Here is a 14282-nt window from a genome sequence, read left to right as displayed (position 1 = left end):
CTTCACACTTTCCCAACATCAGGGTCTTTTCCAGGGAGTCTTCTCTTCTCATGAGACTGCCTTATCTAGAGCAAACCAATCAGGTCAAGCATCCACTTAGAGAACTGAGAATTAAGAACTCCTTTGTTGGCTAACAGAAGGCTCAGCCATCAACATCTTGATGTTCTTTTTAATTAGCACGAAGCCTGATATACGTAGATGCATTGATAGTCAAACAGATATTGCTGAAATCATCACTGTCTTGAAGTATTCAAAATGACCTTCAAAATGCTTACAGTATTGCTATGTGACCTAAGGACCTGAAACTTGGCTGAGGGGTCATAAATGACCAGTAGGGACAGCCAAGGGGGCAGGTCATTGTCAGTGGTCACACAGAGAGACAATGGGTGTGTGTAGGATAGATGCAACACATTACAGGAGCCAACTTATCTCTGACACTGGGACAAAAAGTAATGAAGCAAGCAGATGCGGCACCCTTTATTGTGGTTAATGACTTTTCTTCCCACTGTGCTTCACTTGCGAGGAAACAGAAAAAAATAAAACTCCAATCACATGCCCTTGTTTTGGCTTTGTTCTTTGAGATGGAAAAACAGAATGTCCTGCCAATCTGAAAGCATGAAAATTACTAAGAAAGTTTAATAAACACGTTGTTCCTGGAACCTGGGGATGACAGTTACACACACACCTCAACTTTCTTCCCACATACATGAAGATGGAAGATGACAGCATGGTATCGGGCCCATCCCTTATAAAAAGGGATGTGCATTCATTACAATTCTGAGGTGGGGAAAGTTACTTTTTTGGACTACAACTCCCAAAATGCCTTGGGTGGCAACCCCAGATTTTGTATTCCCAGAGGCCTTGTAGTCCGTGTAACAACAATTGTAGAAGAGTCTTTGCATGTGAATTCATTAACGCCTTTCTGCCTTTTCTTCAAGAAGCTCAAAAGGGTAAAAGTTCCTCGTTGGTTGTCCCAACATGGTGACAGTCTAAGGAGAGTTCATCAAGGTATGTTAGATTTCTCACCTCCAGAACAAGAATGGGACCAGCATCTCTACTCCCCTCTTGAGTCTCCCACAATTTATGCCAAACATGTCTTTACAAAACCTGTGACTTTTCCCTTAATGAAGCAAAGCACACACAAATAGACCAAGGCCGGGGCGGGGGGGAGGCGGATTCACCCAAAATATAAAAAGAATCCATTTAGTACATCTTACTTTTGATGGGTAATGACATTACAGTATTTAACTTTATTATGACGATGACCATGGGTAAGCCATGTTAGATACGCAAGCCTAAAACACAATAAGAAAGTATTTACAATCAATACAAAGCAGGCTGAAATTCAGATTTTAATAAAGTGTGAGTCTGATTCCTGAAATGGTTTAGTCATTTGTTATCTTACCCTAAAAGCCACTGCACAGAATTTTGCAAACTTAGCTGTAATTCTACTTGAGGAATCAAAGAAATCGCTTCTCAGCCTTTTGGCTAAGATCAAGTACAGCATCTTACTTTTGGAAGTCGAACAAACAAGGCAGTGATTATTGTGATCGTATGCAAAAACAGTTCTTGCAAGTGTGAGAACTCTTGGTGGGAGTGCCAAAAGATAACTCAGCATCTCACGGGTGAAGAGGAGGTGAAATATGTGTTCTTTCATTCTCACAGGAGAGAGCAAGAGTAGTGAAGATTTATAGCCTGAACCCAAAGGACAACATGCCCTCTTGTAGTTTAGAGAAACCAGCCAGATTGGCAGTTGAACTTCAGCTATAGAAATGGGGTGGCGTCCCTCACCATGCTTGAATACAGCAAGGTCATGGTCGCAAGGTGATCACTACATAACGTACAGAGCTTTGTCTAGGGATCCGTAAAGTTACCTTTTTGGACTACAATTCCCATGCTGGATGTAGGATTCCAGGAGTTATAGTCCAAAAATTGGGTCTTCATCTTTAGCTTTACAATAGACCCTTAATTTACGAACGCCTCAGTTAACGTCTTTTTTGGAGTATGAACGGAAATCCATTGAAAACTATGCCTCTGTTTATGTTTGTTTATTTTCTGGGGTTTTTCGGTTTGTGAAGAAAGTGCTGCCCCTGTTCCTATGGTAATCCATGTTCCATTTTACAAAATTTTCGCTTTATGTAACGTCCCATATAACACATTAATTTCATAAACCAAGGTAACTACTGTATTTGCTTCCCATGCCTCGGCATCTGTGATGCAGAATAGCTGCCTCACGCCACCCAACAACAGTCTTTTACTGTTCCTTGATAATACATTTTCAATAAAATCGCAACCCTCCAGGCAGAACTTACATCTGTGAAAATCTGCTGCTCAAAGCTGTAACAACCTAAAGGTATTTTCAACAACAGAATTTTATAGATAATAAAATTAGGCATGGCAATTAAGTAGTACCTGCATTTGTATTGATCTTAAATAGATGATAATAAGTAGGTAGTGTAGAAGCCCTGCATTTGTCAACATTTTTATGAAAAACTTGGCTTCAATTATGATGATGATGATGATGCAGAATTAGAAGGGATAGCAAACACCATAGATGAGAGTGTTAAGAGTCAAAAGTATCTTAAAAGGCTGGAGCCCTGAGCCAAAACCCATAAGATGAGACAATTGATTCAAAAGAGATAATAGGCAACATCATAATCACTATCCTCCCACAACTCCAGAGCTGGAGGGACCCTATGGATAATCAAGTCCAGCCCTTGTCAAGCAGGCACAATGGGGAATCAAACTCCCGGCCTCTGACTCCACAGCTAGATACCTAAACCACTCAGCTATCCAGCAATTCCAAATCAGATAGCTCATATGATATTAGGAAATGTGAAAGGGTATAGATTTACTGGAACATGAGTGGACATGAGCTAGAAATGTGATGCTGCTGCTAAAAAAAGTGGATTCAGTATTTGGCTGCATTAAAAAAAAGCTGTGTCCAGAGCTTGCTTCATTCTCTCCTGGCCAAGAAACTTCTACAGTATTGTGCCCAGTTCTGGGTTCTATATTTTAAGAATGTTATTGACAATCTGGTGCAAGTGCAAAGGAAGGCAATCAGGAGGGTGCAAGAGACTCTAGAAATCAAGTCTTGTGAAGAATGACTAAAAGAGCTGGGTATGTTTGGCCAAAGGAGAGAAGCTGAAGAGCTCATATGATATCTGACTTCATTGGGTTGCTACCCCAAAAATAGAAAAAAGCTTGTTCTGGGCTACCTTGGAGGGTAGGATTAGAATCAACCAGTGGAAACTGTAGGAAGGTAAAATTCAATGGGATATTAGGAGATATTTCCTAATAGTATAAGCCGGTCAAATTTAGAAGTGAATGCATAAGGAAGTGGTGGGCTCTCCTTCACTGGAGGTGTTGAAGCAGAGGCTGGATGACCAAGGATGCTGCTGTAGTTCATTGAGTATGAGTTTGGATGAGAAAACCTTCAAGGTACCTTCCTACTCCATTGGTCTTATGTCTATAATATTGCAGGCCTAATTTAGAGTGCAAAACACTGCCCATTTTAGACTAGATGTCCTAATAAGAGAAACCAGACCACCAAGAAGCGTGGATTCCTGTCAGATGGATAGCTCCGCCATCCAGAGTGGGCCATCTCCCCATCCTCAGGCCAGCCGAGAGATTTCTGTAAAACCTGTGATCCAGAGCAGCCCAAAGGACGAGACACTGGATGCCCACAGGGGAACATGGAGGGGAAAGCCAAGAAACTGTGGATTTGGCAGGAAGGAACATGTGGAACCAATTGGGAGGGAAGGAATGCAGGAAGAGAAAGAGGAGGGGAGGTGGACCAACAGGAAGACTTCCTGGGCACCCCCTCTGCACTACAACAAGGGCATCCCAGCCAAAAGTAGTGCTGGAGGCACCACCGCCAACCACAATCATTGGTGCAGCTAGTTCAGGAGCTGATGTCTCCTGGACCATAAGTAAAGCTGTTCTGGGTTCTATATTTTAAGAATGTTATTGACAATCTGGTGCAAGTGCAAAGGAAGGCAATCAGGAGGGTGCAAGAGACTCTAGAAATCAAGTCTTGTGAAGAATGACTAAAAGAGCTGGGTATGTTTGGCCAAAGGAGAGAAGCTGAAGAGCTCATATGATATCTGACTTCATTGGGTTGCTACCCCAAAAATAGAAAAAAGCTTGTTCTGGGCTACCTTGGAGGGTAGGATTAGAATCAACCAGTGGAAACTGTAGGAAGGTAAAATTCAATGGGATATTAGGAGATATTTCCTAATAGTATAAGCCGGTCAAATTTAGAAGTGAATGCATAAGGAGGTGGTGGGCTCTCCTTCACTGGAGGTGTTGAAGCAGAGGCTGGATGACCAAGGATGCTGCTGTAGTTCATTGAGTATGAGTTTGGATGAGAAAACCTTCAAGGTACCTTCCTACTCCATTGGTCTTATGTCTATAATATTGCAGGCCTAATTTAGAGTGCAAAACACTGCCCATTTTAGACTAGATGTCCTAATAAGAGAAACCAGACCACCAAGAAGTGTGGATTCCTGTCAGATGGATAGCTCCGCCATCCAGAGTGGGCCATCTCCCCATCCTCAGGCCAGCCGAGAGATTTCTGTAAAACCTGTGATCCAGAGCAGCCCAAAGGACGAGACACTGGATGCCCACAGGGGAACATGGAGGGGAAAGCCAAGAAACTGTGGATTTGGCAGGAAGGAACATGTGGAACCAATTGGGAGGGAAGGAATGCAGGAAGAGAAAGAGGAGGGGAGGTGGACCAACAGGAAGACTTCCTGGGCACCCCCTCTGCACTACAACAAGGGCATCCCAGCCAAAAGTAGTGCTGGAGGCACCACCGCCAACCACAATCATTGGTGCAGCTAGTTCAGGAGCTGATGTCTCCTGGACCATAAGTAAAGCTGGGCTGGGGGTAGGGACTTCAACTCAGCCCTAGTTGGGAACTGTTAAGGACTTGGGGCTGGTGAGCATATCCAGGGCCCAAAGTGAAGGACTAATGGAAACCAGGGATGGGACCAGAGCAGAGGACTTTCATGACCAGTTTAATGTTCCAGTAAAACTTGTTAACCCAGTTGCTGAGTCTGTGGAACCCATAGGACTTGGCCTCACTGTCCTGGGCCCAAGAGGAGCAGCAAGGATCACAATTCCCCAAACCATCTAATATGTGTCAATCACCATTTTGGTCTGGATTAGTTTTCTTTCTGAGGGTATATTTGACTGAAGCAAACTAGAGCTTTCTGAAAGGGCTAGAACTAGCCTTCTCAAGGAGAGCTAATCGATTTAAGACAAGCCCCGCTTCTCTCTGTGTTGGTCAGAGCTTGGAAAAATTACTTGATGGCTGCAGATTCGGGGAGTTGTGAGTCAAAAAATCCCAAACTTTGGCACTAAAGTGCTCTTGCCTCTGCTCAGACTTAATATTTCTAAACAGATAATTCAGAAGCACCATTAACTATACGTATATAACTACTGGAGGAAGTGAAGCACCTGTCCACTGGTGGTTTTGTTGTTGTTTAGTCATTAAGTCGTGTCCAATTCTTCATGACCCCATGGACCAGAAAACTAATCCAGACCAGTCTTCTCCAGCACCACAATTCAAAAGCATCCATTGGTGGTAGCAACAACAATTAGCTACTCTCTCTCTCTCTCTCACTCTGTCTCTCACAGAGACATACATACAGAGAGAGAGAGAGAGAGAGAGAGAGGGAGGGAGGGAGGGAGGGAGGGAAGGAGGATGATATCAGGAAATGGCATCGATAAAATGTTAATCTAAAACTTACCCAGACTTTACATAGGTGCAACTAATTGGTTTTGCAACCACCAGTGGAGATCATGATCCAGATAAGAGGATATGCGTCCAGGTAAGTAGACCAGAAGAACTGGCTCAGATTCCCACAGGGAGCCTGATAAGAGGCAACACCATCGCTGCATTTCATGACTGATCAGGGATTTGAACCTGGATTTCCTACAGTCTAGACACTGAACTGCAGGCTATTATCTTGTTTGGGTGACTGTTTCTGACAGTCCCACTCACACTAACAAGAGTCATACATAAAATAGATAATCACAGATTGAAGTAGGAATTGGGAAGGCTGGGAGGGGATATTTTAAGACATATTTTCATGTTTACAGAACTGGCCGTAAATATATATGCCTGTTCTCACATACACGCACGCGCGCACGCGCGCGCGCGCACACACACACACACACACACACGTGTGTGTGTGTGTGTGTGTGTGTGTGTGTGTGTGTGAGAGAGAGAGAGAGAGAGAGAGAGAGAGAGAGAGAGAGAGAGAACAGGCATATATATATTTATATACACACAATGTTTCCTCTGAACAATCAGAAGCCAGTTCTGAAAACATGAAAATGTGTGTGTGTGTGGGTGGGTGGGTGGGTGTGGGTGTGGGTGTGTACACACACACACACACAGAGAGAGGCCATGATCTGCTTACAGTTCAGCACCTGTATTTTTGGGCTGAGTATGATAGTTAGACACATGTTTAACACTGCATTCTGAAGCAATCAGATGGCAGGAAAGGTCCACATCTGATCACACCAGACAGGGTTCCTTTGCAGAGGGTGGTCTTCCTACTTTTCAGGATGGCTCCAGCCCAGCTCCAATCAGTAATTGCCGTAAAGTTGGACCAAAAAGATCCAGCCTGAGCACAGATCAAAGGCAGACCAGAGCACAATTCCCCCTATCTTGTGTGTCTGCCGAGAAATAGATCGTACCAGACCACTCCACAAGTGATCCAAATTACAATCTATTTCTCTACGTGATCACACCCATAGTTAAAACTAAGACCCTCTTAGTGCATTCCTCCCTTCATGGATTGCTGCCTTGTCGTGGCGAAGGGGCTTGAGTAACTCAGGGAAGCTATGGGCTATGCCACGCAGGGACACCCAAGATGGACAAGTCATAGTGGAGAGTTCTGACTAAACACAATCCACCTGGAGTAGGAATTGGCAAGCCACTCCAGTATCTTTGCCGAGAATGCCCCATGATCAGAAACAAAAGGCTAAAAGATATGATGCTAGAAGATGGGACCCTCAGGTCGGAAGGCGTCCAACATGCAATTGAGGAAGAGCGGAGGACAAGTACAAGTAGCTCCACAGCTAATGAAGTGGTTGGGCCAAAGCCGAAAGGACGATCAGCGGTGGACGTGCCTGGAAGTGAAAAGAAAGTCCGATGCTGCAAAGAAAAATACTGCATAGGAACCTGGAATGTAACATCTATGAACCTTGGGAAGCTGGATGTGGTCAAACAGGAGATGGCAAGAATAAACATTGACATCTTGGCCATCAGTGAACTAAAATGGATGGGCGGGAATGGGCGAATTCAATTCAGATGATTATCATATCTACTACTGTGGGCAAGAATCCCATAGAAGGAATGGAGTAGCCCTCATAGTCAACAAAAGAGTGGGAAAAGCTGTAATGGGATACAATCTCAAAAATGATAGAATGATGTCAATACGAATCCAAGGCAGACCTTTCAACATCACAGTAATCCAAATTTATGCTCCAACCACCAATGCTGAGGAGACTGAAACTGACCAGTTTTATGAAGATTTACAACACCTTCTAGAACTGACACCAAAGAAAGATGTTCTTCTCATTCTAGGGGATTGGAATGCTAAAGTTGGGAGTCAAGAGATAAAAGGAACAACAGGGAAGTTTGGCCTTGGAGTTCAGAATGAAGCAGGGCAAAGGCTAAGTTTTGTCAAGAGAACAAGCTGGTCATAACAAACACTCTTTTCCAACAACACATCAGGCGACTTTAAACATGGAAATCACCAGATGGGCAATACCACAATCAGATTGGTTATATTCTCTGCAGCCAAAGATGGAGAAGCTCTATACAGTCAGCAGAAACAAGTCCTGGAGCTGATTGTGGCTCTGATAATCAGCTTCTCATAGCAAAATTCAAGCTTAACCTGAAGAGAGTAGGAAAAACCACAGGGCTCATCACGTATAATCTAAACCACATCCCTTATGAATACACAGTGGAAGTGAAGAACAGATTTAAGGAACTAGATTTGGTGGACAGAGTGCCTGAAGAACTTTGGATAGAGGCTCATAACATTGTACAGGAGGCAGCAACAAAAACCATTCCAAAGAAAAGGAAATGCAAGAAAGCAAAGTGGCTGTCCAACGACGCCTTAGAAATAGCAGAGAGGAGAAGGGAAACAAAATGCAAGGGAGATAGGGAAAGTTACAGAAAACTGAATGCAGACTTCCAAAGAATAGCAAGGAGAGACAAGAGGGCCTTCTTAAATGAACAATGCAAAGAAATAGAGGAAAATTATAGAAAGGAAAAACCAGAGATCTGTTCAGGAAAATTGGAGATATTAGAAGAACATTTTGTGCAAAGATGAACATGATAAAGGACAAAAATGGGAGGGACCTAACAGAAGCAGAAGACATCAAGAAGAGGTGGCAAGAATACACAGAGGAATTATACCAGAAACATCTAGAGGGTGAAAGAGGAGAGTGCAAAAAACGGTCTGAAGCTCAACATCAAAAAAATTAAGGTCATGGCCACTGGTCCCAATACCTACTGGCAAATAGAAGGGGAAGATATAGAGGCAGTGACAGATTTTACTTTCTTGGGCTCCATGATCACTGCAGATGGAGACAGCAGCCTCAAAATTAAAAGACATCTGCTTCTTGGGAGGAAAGCGATGACAAACCTTGACAGCATCTTAAAAAGCAGAGACATCACCTTGCCAACAAAAGTCCGAATAGTCAAAGCTATGGTTTTTCCTGTAGTGACGTATGGAAGTGAGAGCTGGACCATAAAGAAAGCTGACCGCCGAAGAATTGACGCTTTTGAACTGTGGTGCTGGAGGAGGATCTTGAGAGTCCCCTGGACTGCAAGGAGAACAAACCAATCAATTCTAAAGGAAATCAACCCTGAGTGCTCACTGGAAGGACAGATCCTGAAGCTGAGGCTCCAATAATTTGGCCATCTCATGAGAAGAGAAGACTCCCTGGAAAAGACCCTGATGTTGGGAAAATGTGAAGGCAAGAGGAGAAGAGGACGACAGAGGATGAGATGGTTGGACAGTGTCATTGAAGCAACCAATATGAATTTGACACAGTTCTGGGAGGCAGTGGAAGATAGGAGGGCCTGGTGTGCTCTGGTCCATGGGGTCACGAAGAGTCAGACACTAAACGACTAAACGACAACGAATGCATTCCATTTGCCCAACAGCTGGTTGTATATGCAGTTGGACTTCAAGTGAGCTTCTGAAATGAAGTATACGCTACTGCTTGGTGCATGTTTAAAACCCTATTCTTTTCAATGGGGGTAGTCTCTGCTTGTGTCATAGAAAGGTGAATATTATACAGAACATTGTGGTTGGCAGGCATTATTTTCTGCAGTTCCAAAGAGGAACTAGTGAAACTAACTTTTGAGCAAACATGCATAGGATCATATTGCACATCTTGTGTATTTTATTCATTATGTGTATTTATGCTTTTTCCTCCACAGACCATAAACTATACATAGTTCCTCCACTTCTCTTTTTTTTTTTTACAACAGCACTGTGAGTTACAGTGCAGTTAAAATCAGGAGATGATTGGGAATTTTTGAAGTCAGTTTAAAGTCACATGGTAGTCACATGGATTTTGGGTTGCTGTGTGGTTTGCCCACTTGGGACAACTTTTAATCTGTGTTTAAACTGTGTCATATGTTGGTTAAGGGCTTTAAAAATCATTGCATTTGAGGCTTTATTCTGCACCTGCCACCCTTGTGCTGGAATGTATGCACAAATGTGTGGAGATTGTCAAGTAATGGATGCCAGAATCATGGGTTTCAGGCTGCCGGAAAACCTTGCTGTCTGATCTGTTACATATTTTTTTTTCACTCTGTAATACTGACCTAACACTATCCCAGTTTGATACAAACGAAATAAATAAATATTAACAATAGCAGCGCTGGTGGCAGTGGCAAGTGGGTTTGAGCAGAAGTCAGTGCGAGGGCAGGCGGGTGCAGAACAAAGCCTCAAATGCAACAAGTCTGTGGCGCCCGCCCACTGGCTGCCTCTCAAAGCCACTTGCTGCTGCCACTGACAGTGTTATTTTTAATATTTGTTTTATTTTTTAATTTTCTTTCAACTAGTTGAATGGCACTAATCCAGTATTACAGATAGAAGATATCTATATATAACAGTTTGGACTGCAAAGTTTTCCTGCAACCCAGAATCATCATCCTGGCATCCAATCCAATACTTGACAAACCCCACAGACACAATTTACTCCAACCCATGCCAAAACAATTCAAAATAAATTGCATCGTCGATTTATTTTTTAAAAATTATTTCAAGCTTGCTAAACCTAACACAAATCCAGGAATATTTCGATGTGTAACTGCCCCTTTCGTTTAGGGTGAAAGGCAGTAACGGACCAAAAGCAATGATGGTGCAGCAATGATGTTGCTGAAAGGAGATCTGACTCTATACAGTATTTCCTTGATCCTGATCCATTCTTTCTTCAAGGTGGTAGCTCTCCAAGTATGTTGGACATCTGATTCATAGCACATGGGAGAAGTGGGTTAACCTGAACATTTTACTCTCATTGCCCCTTTTAATATGCCCACTGATGTCCTGTGGGGCAGATCAAAATACAAGATAGCATGACTTCGGCAAGCTCTGAGTGGGAGTTGTGTGGCACAGCTATAAATATAAGACAGCTGGGAATATGGGGCAAGAGGAAAACACACATGCATTGTTTTGTTGACAAGGAAAGTCCCACCTCATGAACTGCTAGAAATTGGGGAAATAGATTTAAGAAATCCACACTTTGCTGCATTGTCTTATTACAGCTTTCTTGAGAGCATACAATAAACTTTTTAATTTAAAAACTGCACAGCTACTTCTTATGCCCTTATACAGTACATGCCAAAGATTATTTACTACTGGACTATATAAAAATCTGTTGTGTATATGATCCAGACTGATCTCTTTTTATTCACACTAACAGGGCTGGCAGGTACAGTAAATGTTATAGTTTTAATATATTATAACCTGAATAATTAATAATAGATTAATATAATTTTAATATGTCTGACTGTTCTCATGTCTCAGCGATAAAGTATCTTGCCCTTTATCTAATCATCCCACTCCTACTCAGGAGAATGTTCCTTGTTTGGCATTGAGCACTCTACTAGTTTACTTAATCTCAGGCAAGTTCTGGCTACTGTTTATACTACACACATGATAACTTCAGGGAGAAGTAGAACTCAGAGGCCAAGGGTATGTCCAGATTTTATTGACTGATTTATTTCTGGGAGCCATGGTGAATTTAGCAGTCTCTAGCAAATCAAATTTAGCAAATCAACAGGAATCTGTTACAATTTCTCTGCCAGAATTTTGTCCAAAACAAAACCAAAAAATGCATTCAATTAGCTTCAACTAGGACTGTGCACAGTAACTGAAGTATGAAACCTAGCTAGGCTTTTAATTTGAGTCAGCAAAGCTCCTTAGAGTATTGTCTTGGCTGCATCTTATAAATATAAAGAACTGCAGGTTTCCAATTGTTTACCAGCTTCTGAGATAAGGAGGGCACCTGAGAACTGCAAAGTCAGCATGCAAAGTCAGTCCTTGAGCCACCTCATGTCTGCAGTACGCCTATGGGCCCAAGCTGAGAGACGTTGCCATAATTAACAGCACAAACCTATGAAATTCTGGTACCCTACTGAATTCAGTGGGAGTTACTCTTGCCTATGCCTGCGTGTTAAATTGCTGCCCAAACAATTATTTTGTACCAACCTTTATTCTGTAAGAATATTCTTCTTGTTGTTGTTCAATTGTTAAGTCGTGTCTGACTCTTCGTGACCCCATGGACCAGAGCATGCCAGGCCCTCCTGTCTTCCATTGCCTCCCTGAGTTGGGTCAAAGTCATGTTGGTGGCTTCAACGAATATTCTACATCACATTAAAAAAACATGTTGATAAAGTTGTCCTTTGCACCCTCTCTTGGTCTGCATGGCTCTTTTACTAAATAAGCACTGCAAACACAATAAACGAATACAAAGGTCTCAGGAAGCCAATCTCAATACTGCTCTAGCTTTTAAAGGATTCCCTTGTGCAGAGAGACCCAAGGCTAAAAAGAGGTTGTTTTGAATACAGAACCTTCAAGGCTTTAACAGAAAATACAAGGACAGGCAGGGCTACAGACAATCTCCACAAGGAGATTGCCCTTCCTTTGCCCCTCTTGCACAGATGTGCTGACATTACTCAGATCCTCCTTCTAAAGTGAAATTTTGAAATCACAGGCCGCTCCTCAGGGTTTCTTCACCCACTGGGCTCAGCCAAATAGGCTGTAGAGATTACATTCTTCCCTGCTAAAATACTGCCATTCCAACAGATATTCAATAGCATTTGGATGGAATTCCACCTTTTGCATTCATTTTTTAAAATTTGATTATTTAGTTTCCATGCCCACTTTCTCTCAGTGACAGGACTCAAGGAAGTTCACACATAGTTAAAACAAACGGGAACTTAGAATAAATTGAGCCATGAAAAAGCAATTAAACATTGTAATTTAAAACTCTGCTTGAATGTAGAGATGGGCACACACCGCTGCTTCAGCCATTTCTGCCTGTTTGTCCTTCGGATGGACAGGTTTCAGCGTTTCCTAGCCCCGCCTTCTCTGGTAGGTGTCGAATCAGAGGCAGCGCCCGGAGGAGGTGGGGCAAGGAATCTAGGGCGCTGCCTTCGAGTGGGTGCCTGCCAGGGGAAGCGGGCCTGGGAACTGCCAAACACTCGTTCGTCCGAAGAATGAACTGGCAGGAACCACTGAACTGGTGGTTCAGTGCCCACCTCTACTTGAAGGTTTATTTGCATACTGTGTAGTTACAGAGGATGATAATTTAAAATAGAACCTGTTTAAACAGAGGCCGTGTACCCACGGACAGCAATTGTTAGAGAGCAGCAGTAGAAGAGGGTGTTATGTTTTAAGAAAGTTACATTTTTATGTCTTGTAAATACAATTAACAAATTACAATACTCAGGCACTGGTTGAACACTCATTATGGTTGGCATGGTTGGAAAGCTCTGAATGTAATCATTAAACTTTATTGCCTTCGTTCAAATTCTTTCAGACCTACATATGTTGCACCTCTCTGTTTTCTTCTAGATTTACTACAGGAGCTACAGAGTGGTGGGGACCTTCTGTAGCAGGGCCCTGTAATTCAAACACCTTACCTGAAGACTCTTCATTATGATAACCCGAACTTCTGTAGGTCTCCTTAGATGAAGGAGTTGAATTTTTATGAGATCCCAGATGAAGACACCTCTTTATCTTTTGGAATTAGTATGTTCTCTTAGCTTTGACACTGGTCCTAGTGCTAACAGGATGGTCTGGATTTCCCATCATAGGCATGTCTTCATATGATGCAATAAACCTTAAAGGGTCTTGTTAACGTGTCTCTGTGTAGAGTTTGCATGAGACCTTGGGCATCCTCTGTCTGGCCATGGGAGTGGGTAAAACTGGGTCTTGAATTTCTGACCTCCCTGTGTTCACTAGTCACTGTGAGTTTGGCCATTTCTCTTTCTCTCAGTTTTTCAGTAGTTAATTTTCCACAGTACTTCTCGCTCATAGCACTCTTCGGTGCTCTTTCTGAAGCTTTCTCTGGGCTCAGTCCTACTGACAATAAACATTACTGTTATATGGGGTTCTCCTTTTAAAAATATGAGTTAAATTTTAGTGTACACTCTAGGCACACAAATGCCCAGGGGAGTTTTTCTCCTCCTCCTCCTCCAGAGGTCTGTTTACTTTGAGGCAGATGTGGAATTGATGGCACATAGGTGAATGCCACTTACAGGAGCAGAAAAACTCACTCAATGGCCCGCCCCTTCCTTGCCCATTTGCCAAATCGCCCACCCAATTGTCTCCTCCACCCGCCCCCTTGCTTGTCTGCCTGATCACCCGCCTGATTGCTTGATTGCCCCTGCTAGCCCAATCATGCACTTTACCTGTCATCCCCCAATCCTTGCTCACCCTCCACCAGCCCAATGGCTCACTCACTCACTTGCCCAGTTCCCTTGCTTTGTGTCTCTTTGTTAATGGTAGTGAGCACAAGAGGGTATCTTGTTGACCATCTTGACTGCTCATATAGGTATACTTAGCATTCAGGTTGCTCTTTGTTACCAAACTGACCAGCTTTGTGAAACATCCCTGCAGAATCTCAATCTTACTAAGATATGTATGTGCATGCCACAGACAGTTTTAAGAAGAAAACTAAAACTTGTCAGGTCAAAGACAACTACAAGTTAAAAACAATAGCAGAGAAGAAAT

The sequence above is a fragment of the Pogona vitticeps genome, chromosome 2 (genome assembly GCF_051106095.1).
Source record: "Pogona vitticeps strain Pit_001003342236 chromosome 2, PviZW2.1, whole genome shotgun sequence".
NCBI lineage: Eukaryota > Metazoa > Chordata > Lepidosauria > Squamata > Agamidae > Pogona > Pogona vitticeps.
The sequence above is the reverse complement of the archived record's forward strand: the minus strand, read 5'-3'. Positions refer to the sequence as shown.